This window comes from Alosa pseudoharengus, unplaced genomic scaffold (assembly GCF_046254945.1).
Source record: "Alosa pseudoharengus isolate Yale_2024_CS ecotype anadromous, Long Island Sound unplaced genomic scaffold, YU_APseudo_1.1 YU_APseudo_1.1_scf_12, whole genome shotgun sequence".
NCBI classification, from domain to species: domain Eukaryota; kingdom Metazoa; phylum Chordata; class Actinopteri; order Clupeiformes; family Clupeidae; genus Alosa; species Alosa pseudoharengus.
Genome location: NW_027468587.1, coordinates 110,001 through 115,000, shown reverse-complemented (window position 1 = coordinate 115,000; position 5,000 = coordinate 110,001). Strand labels below are relative to the sequence as shown.

The 5,000-nt window shown below is 56.9% G+C and overlaps 14 non-coding genes across 14 annotated transcripts; all 14 read left to right on the top strand.

Annotated features, from left to right (window-relative positions):
• The first annotated feature begins 118 nt into the window (after window positions 1-118).
• On the top strand, window positions 119-191 carry trnar-acg (transfer RNA arginine (anticodon ACG)). Its single transcript has one exon. It is a non-coding gene; the product is annotated as a tRNA-Arg (tRNA).
• A 212-nt stretch (window positions 192-403) lies between these two features.
• trnae-uuc (transfer RNA glutamic acid (anticodon UUC)) lies at window positions 404-475 on the top strand. The gene has a single exon. It is a non-coding gene; the product is annotated as a tRNA-Glu (tRNA).
• A 465-nt stretch (window positions 476-940) lies between these two features.
• trnah-gug (transfer RNA histidin (anticodon GUG)) lies at window positions 941-1,012 on the top strand. Its single transcript has one exon. It is a non-coding gene; the product is annotated as a tRNA-His (tRNA).
• Window positions 1,013-1,205: 193 nt separating this feature from the next.
• Window positions 1,206-1,278, top strand: trnar-acg (transfer RNA arginine (anticodon ACG)). Its single transcript has one exon. It is a non-coding gene; the product is annotated as a tRNA-Arg (tRNA).
• Window positions 1,279-1,491: 213 nt separating this feature from the next.
• trnae-uuc (transfer RNA glutamic acid (anticodon UUC)) lies at window positions 1,492-1,563 on the top strand. Its single transcript has one exon. It is a non-coding gene; the product is annotated as a tRNA-Glu (tRNA).
• A 465-nt stretch (window positions 1,564-2,028) lies between these two features.
• trnah-gug (transfer RNA histidin (anticodon GUG)) lies at window positions 2,029-2,100 on the top strand. Its single transcript has one exon. It is a non-coding gene; the product is annotated as a tRNA-His (tRNA).
• A 282-nt stretch (window positions 2,101-2,382) lies between these two features.
• On the top strand, window positions 2,383-2,455 carry trnar-acg (transfer RNA arginine (anticodon ACG)). Its single transcript has one exon. It is a non-coding gene; the product is annotated as a tRNA-Arg (tRNA).
• Window positions 2,456-2,667: 212 nt separating this feature from the next.
• Window positions 2,668-2,739, top strand: trnae-uuc (transfer RNA glutamic acid (anticodon UUC)). Its single transcript has one exon. It is a non-coding gene; the product is annotated as a tRNA-Glu (tRNA).
• Window positions 2,740-3,204: 465 nt separating this feature from the next.
• On the top strand, window positions 3,205-3,276 carry trnah-gug (transfer RNA histidin (anticodon GUG)). The gene has a single exon. It is a non-coding gene; the product is annotated as a tRNA-His (tRNA).
• Window positions 3,277-3,469: 193 nt separating this feature from the next.
• trnar-acg (transfer RNA arginine (anticodon ACG)) lies at window positions 3,470-3,542 on the top strand. The gene has a single exon. It is a non-coding gene; the product is annotated as a tRNA-Arg (tRNA).
• A 212-nt stretch (window positions 3,543-3,754) lies between these two features.
• On the top strand, window positions 3,755-3,826 carry trnae-uuc (transfer RNA glutamic acid (anticodon UUC)). The gene has a single exon. It is a non-coding gene; the product is annotated as a tRNA-Glu (tRNA).
• A 465-nt stretch (window positions 3,827-4,291) lies between these two features.
• On the top strand, window positions 4,292-4,363 carry trnah-gug (transfer RNA histidin (anticodon GUG)). Its single transcript has one exon. It is a non-coding gene; the product is annotated as a tRNA-His (tRNA).
• A 193-nt stretch (window positions 4,364-4,556) lies between these two features.
• Window positions 4,557-4,629, top strand: trnar-acg (transfer RNA arginine (anticodon ACG)). Its single transcript has one exon. It is a non-coding gene; the product is annotated as a tRNA-Arg (tRNA).
• Window positions 4,630-4,841: 212 nt separating this feature from the next.
• trnae-uuc (transfer RNA glutamic acid (anticodon UUC)) lies at window positions 4,842-4,913 on the top strand. Its single transcript has one exon. It is a non-coding gene; the product is annotated as a tRNA-Glu (tRNA).
• Window positions 4,914-5,000: the final 87 nt, after the last annotated feature.

The window sequence follows — 5,000 nt, the reverse complement described above, 5'->3', positions numbered from 1 at the left end:
GGCTCATCTGTCTTCTTGAGGCTTAGGAAGAATGGAAGAATGCAGCTCTGCGCACCGTGCTGCTGTCGCATCGTCTCTGGAAACACACTGATCGCATGCTAGTCAGCTGGGTCTGTCAGGGCCAGTGGCGCAATGGATAACGCGTCTGACTACGGATCAGAAGATTCTAGGCTCGACTCCTGGCTGGCTCGGCGGCAACTTTTGACCCCGCGCCGGGAGGACCGCCACGCTGGCCTTCTGCCCTCTGCTGGCCAGTAGATTTGCCGCGGCCTTCAGTGGGCCTGCATGTCCTCTCTCGTCAAAAGCCAGTCAGTCGCTCCCGGACCTCAGTCACACTCCTTTCTGTCCAGCACAAATGCATGCGCGCCTTTGCTTTTCTACAAGACGGTGGCAGAGTGCCTCCTCCCATATGGTCTAGCGGTTAGGATTCCTGGTTTTCACCCAGGCGCCCCGGGTTCGACTCCCGGTATGGGAAGTGCTTTTGGCTTCCCGTCACTGTGGGCTCTTTCCCAGTAAAGCCCTCGGCTTAAGGCATTGCCCCCCAACAGTGCAGTCTGTCTCCACCTGCATGGGCTCTCCTTCACCTGCTGGACACCTTTCACATGGCTAAAGACTGTCTCCTTCAGCTTTGTGAACCGTGCCCTTCTTCAGCTGCTTTTCCCAGCCTTCAGCGTCTCTCCAACTCTTTCACACGCACATGTGTGCCGAGAGGCAGGGAAACGTCAGCGTTTGGCCATTTGTGGATTGGTGCCTGTGGGTCGAGGCGGGTGTTTGGTGTTTTCTGCAAATTAGCAGCACCCACAACTCGTTTACGGAGTGGAAACTGCAGCCGAGGAGTGCTCAGAGGAGCCAGCGCGAAACTCGTCAAAGGCTGGTCACAGAGCACACACTCTGAGAGAGGAGCTTTACTGCGGCCGGAAGAGCACGCAGCCCGTGGTTAGCCGTGATCGTATAGTGGTTAGTACTCTGCGTTGTGGCCGCAGCAACCCCGGTTCGAATCCGGGTCACGGCAGCTTTTGCACATTTCTGGATTATTGCCCTCAAGCCCGGGAAAAAGTGGGTGTGCAAAGCTGGACCTCGCCATGTCGGCTCATCTGTCTTCTTGAGGCTTAGGAAGAATGGAAGAATGCAGCTCTGCGCACCGTGCTGCTGTCGCATCGTCTCTGGAAACACACTGATCGCATGCTAGTCAGCTGGGTCTGTCAGGGCCAGTGGCGCAATGGATAACGCGTCTGACTACGGTTCAGAAGATTCTAGGTTCGACTCCTGGCTGGCTCGGCGGCAACTTTTGACCCCGCGCCGGGAGGACCGCCACGCTGGCCTTCTGCCCTCTGCTGGCCAGTAGATTTTTCCGCGGCCTTCAGTGGGCCTGCATGTCCTCTCTCGTCAAAAGCCAGTCAGCCGCTCCCGGACCTCAGTCACACTCCTTTCTGTCCAGCACAAATGCATGCGCGCCTTTGCTTTTCTACAAGACGGTGGCAGAGTGCCTCCTCCCATATGGTCTAGCGGTTAGGATTCCTGGTTTTCACCCAGGCGGCCCGGGTTCGACTCCCGGTATGGGAAGTGCTTTTGGCTTCCCGTCACTGTGGGCTCTTTCCCAGTAAAGCCCTCGGCTTAAGGCATTGCCCCCCAACAGTGCAGTCTGTCTCCACCTGCATGGGCTCTCCTTCACCTGCTGGACACCTTTCACATGGCTAAAGACTGTCTCCTTCAGCTTTGTGAACCGTGCCCTTCTTCAGCTGCTTTTCCCAGCCTTCAGCGTCTCTCCAACTCTTTCACACGCACATGTGTGCCGAGAGGCAGGGAAACGTCAGCGTTTGGCCATTTGTGGATTGGTGCCTGTGGGTCGAGGCGGGTGTTTGGTGTTTTCTGCAAATTAGCAGCACCCACAACTCGTTTACGGAGTGGAAACTGCAGCCGAGGAGTGCTCAGAGGAGCCAGCGCGAAACTCGTCAAAGGCTGGTCACAGAGCACACACTCTGAGAGAGGAGCTTTACTGCGGCCGGAAGAGCACGCAGCCCGTGGTTAGCCGTGATCGTATAGTGGTTAGTACTCTGCGTTGTGGCCGCAGCAACCCCGGTTCGAATCCGGGTCACGGCAGCTTTTGCACATTTCTGGATTATTGCCCTCAAGCCCGGGAAAAAGTGGGTGTGCAAAGCTGGACCTCGCCATGTCGGCTCATCTGTCTTCTTCTGTCACATTTCTGGATTATTGCCCTCAAGCCCGGGAAAAAGTGGGTGTGCAAAGCTGGACCTCGCCATGTCGGCTCATCTGTCTTCTTGAGGCTTAGGAAGAATGGAAGAATGCAGCTCTGCGCATCGTGCTGCTGTCGCATCGTCTCTGGAAACACACTGATCGCATGCTAGTCAGCTGGGTCTGTCAGGGCCAGTGGCGCAATGGATAACGCGTCTGACTACGGATCAGAAGATTCTAGGTTCGACTCCTGGCTGGCTCGTCGGCAACTTTTGACCCCGTGCCGGGAGGACCGCCACGCTGGCCTTCTGCCCTCTGCTGGCCAGTAGATTTGCCGCGGCCTTCAGTGGGCCTGCATGTCCTCTCTCGTCAAAAGCCAGTCAGCCGCTCCCGGACCTCAGTCACACTCCTTTCTGTCCAGCACAAATGCATGCGCGCCTTTGCTTTTCTACAAGACGGTGGCAGAGTGCCTCCTCCCATATGGTCTAGCGGTTAGGATTCCTGGTTTTCACCTAGGCGGCCCGGGTTCGACTCCCGGTATGGGAAGTGCTTTTGGCTTCCCGTCACTGTGGGCTCTTTCCCAGTAAAGCCCTCGGCTTAAGGCATTGCCCCCCAACAGTGCAGTCTGTCTCCACCTGCATGGGCTCTCCTTCACCTGCTGGACACCTTTCACATGGCTAAAGACTGTCTCCTTCAGCTTTGTGAACCGTGCCCTTCTTCAGCTGCTTTTCCCAGCCTTCAGCGTCTCTCCAACTCTTTCACACGCACATGTGTGCCGAGAGGCAGGGAAACGTCAGCGTTTGGCCATTTGTGGATTGGTGCCTGTGGGTCGAGGCGGGTGTTTGGTGTTTTCTGCAAATTAGCAGCACCCACAACTCGTTTACGGAGTGGAAACTGCAGCCGAGGAGTGCTCAGATTAGCCAGCGCGAAACTCGTCAAAGGCTGGTCACAGAGCACACACTCTGAGAGAGGAGCTTTACTGCGGCCGGAAGAGCACGCAGCCCGTGGTTAGCCGTGATCGTATAGTGGTTAGTACTCTGCGTTGTGGCCGCAGCAACCCCGGTTCGAATCCGGGTCACGGCAGCTTTTGCACATTTCTGGATTATTGCCCTCAAGCCCGGGAAAAAGTGGGTGTGCAAAGCTGGACCTCGCCATGTCGGCTCATCTGTCTTCTTGAGGCTTAGGAAGAATGGAAGAATGCATCTCTGCGCACCGTGCTGCTGTCGCATCGTCTCTGGAAACACACTGATCGCATGCTAGTCAGCTGGGTCTGTCAGGGCCAGTGGCGCAATGGATAACGCGTCTGACTACGGATCAGAAGATTCTAGGTTCGACTCCTGGCTGGCTCGGCGGCAACTTTTGACCCCGCGCCGGGAGGACCGCCACGCTGGCCTTCTGCCCTCTGCTGGCCAGTAGATTTGCCGCGGCCTTCAGTGGGCCTGCATGTCCTCTCTCGTCAAAAGCCAGTCAGCCGCTCCCGGACCTCAGTCACACTCCTTTCTGTCCAGCACAAATGCATGCGCGCCTTTGCTTTTCTACAAGACGGTGGCAGAGTGCCTCCTCCCATATGGTCTAGCGGTTAGGATTCCTGGTTTTCACCCAGGCGGCCCGGGTTCGACTCCCGGTATGGGAAGTGCTTTTGGCTTCCCGTCACTGTGGGCTCTTTCCCAGTAAAGCCCTCGGCTTAAGGCATTGCCCCCCAACAGTGCAGTCTGTCTCCACCTGCATGGGCTCTCCTTCACCTGCTGGACACCTTTCACATGGCTAAAGACTGTCTCCTTCAGCTTTGTGAACCGTGCCCTTCTTCAGCTGCTTTTCCCAGCCTTCAGCGTCTCTCCAACTCTTTCACACGCACATGTGTGCCGAGAGGCAGGGAAACGTCAGCGTTTGGCCATTTGTGGATTGGTGCCTGTGGGTCGAGGCGGGTGTTTGGTGTTTTCTGCAAATTAGCAGCACCCACAACTCGTTTACGGAGTGGAAACTGCAGCCGAGGAGTGCTCAGAGGAGCCAGCGCGAAACTCGTCAAAGGCTGGTCACAGAGCACACACTCTGAGAGAGGAGCTTTACTGCGGCCGGAAGAGCACGCAGCCCGTGGTTAGCCGTGATCGTATAGTGGTTAGTACTCTGCGTTGTGGCCGCAGCAACCCCGGTTCGAATCCGGGTCACGGCAGCTTTTGCACATTTCTGGATTATTGCCCTCAAGCCCGGGAAAAAGTGGGTGTGCAAAGCTGGACCTCGCCATGTCGGCTCATCTGTCTTCTTGAGGCTTAGGAAGAATGGAAGAATGCAGCTCTGCGCACCGTGCTGCTGTCGCATCGTCTCTGGAAACACACTGATCGCATGCTAGTCAGCTGGGTCTGTCAGGGCCAGTGGCGCAATGGATAACGCGTCTGACTACGGATCAGAAGATTCTAGGTTCGACTCCTGGCTGGCTCGGCGGCAACTTTTGACCCCGCGCCGGGAGGACCGCCACGCTGGCCTTCTGCCCTCTGCTGGCCAGTAGATTTGCCGCGGCCTTCAGTGGGCCTGCATGTCCTCTCTCGTCAAAAGCCAGTCAGCCGCTCCCGGACCTCAGTCACACTCCTTTCTGTCCAGCACAAATGCATGCGCGCCTTTGCTTTTCTACAAGACGGTGGCAGAGTGCCTCCTCCCATATGGTCTAGCGGTTAGGATTCCTGGTTTTCACCCAGGCGGCCCGGGTTCGACTCCCGGTATGGGAAGTGCTTTTGGCTTCCCGTCACTGTGGGCTCTTTCCCAGTAAAGCCCTCGGCTTAAGGCATTGCCCCCCAACAGTGCAGTCTGTCTCC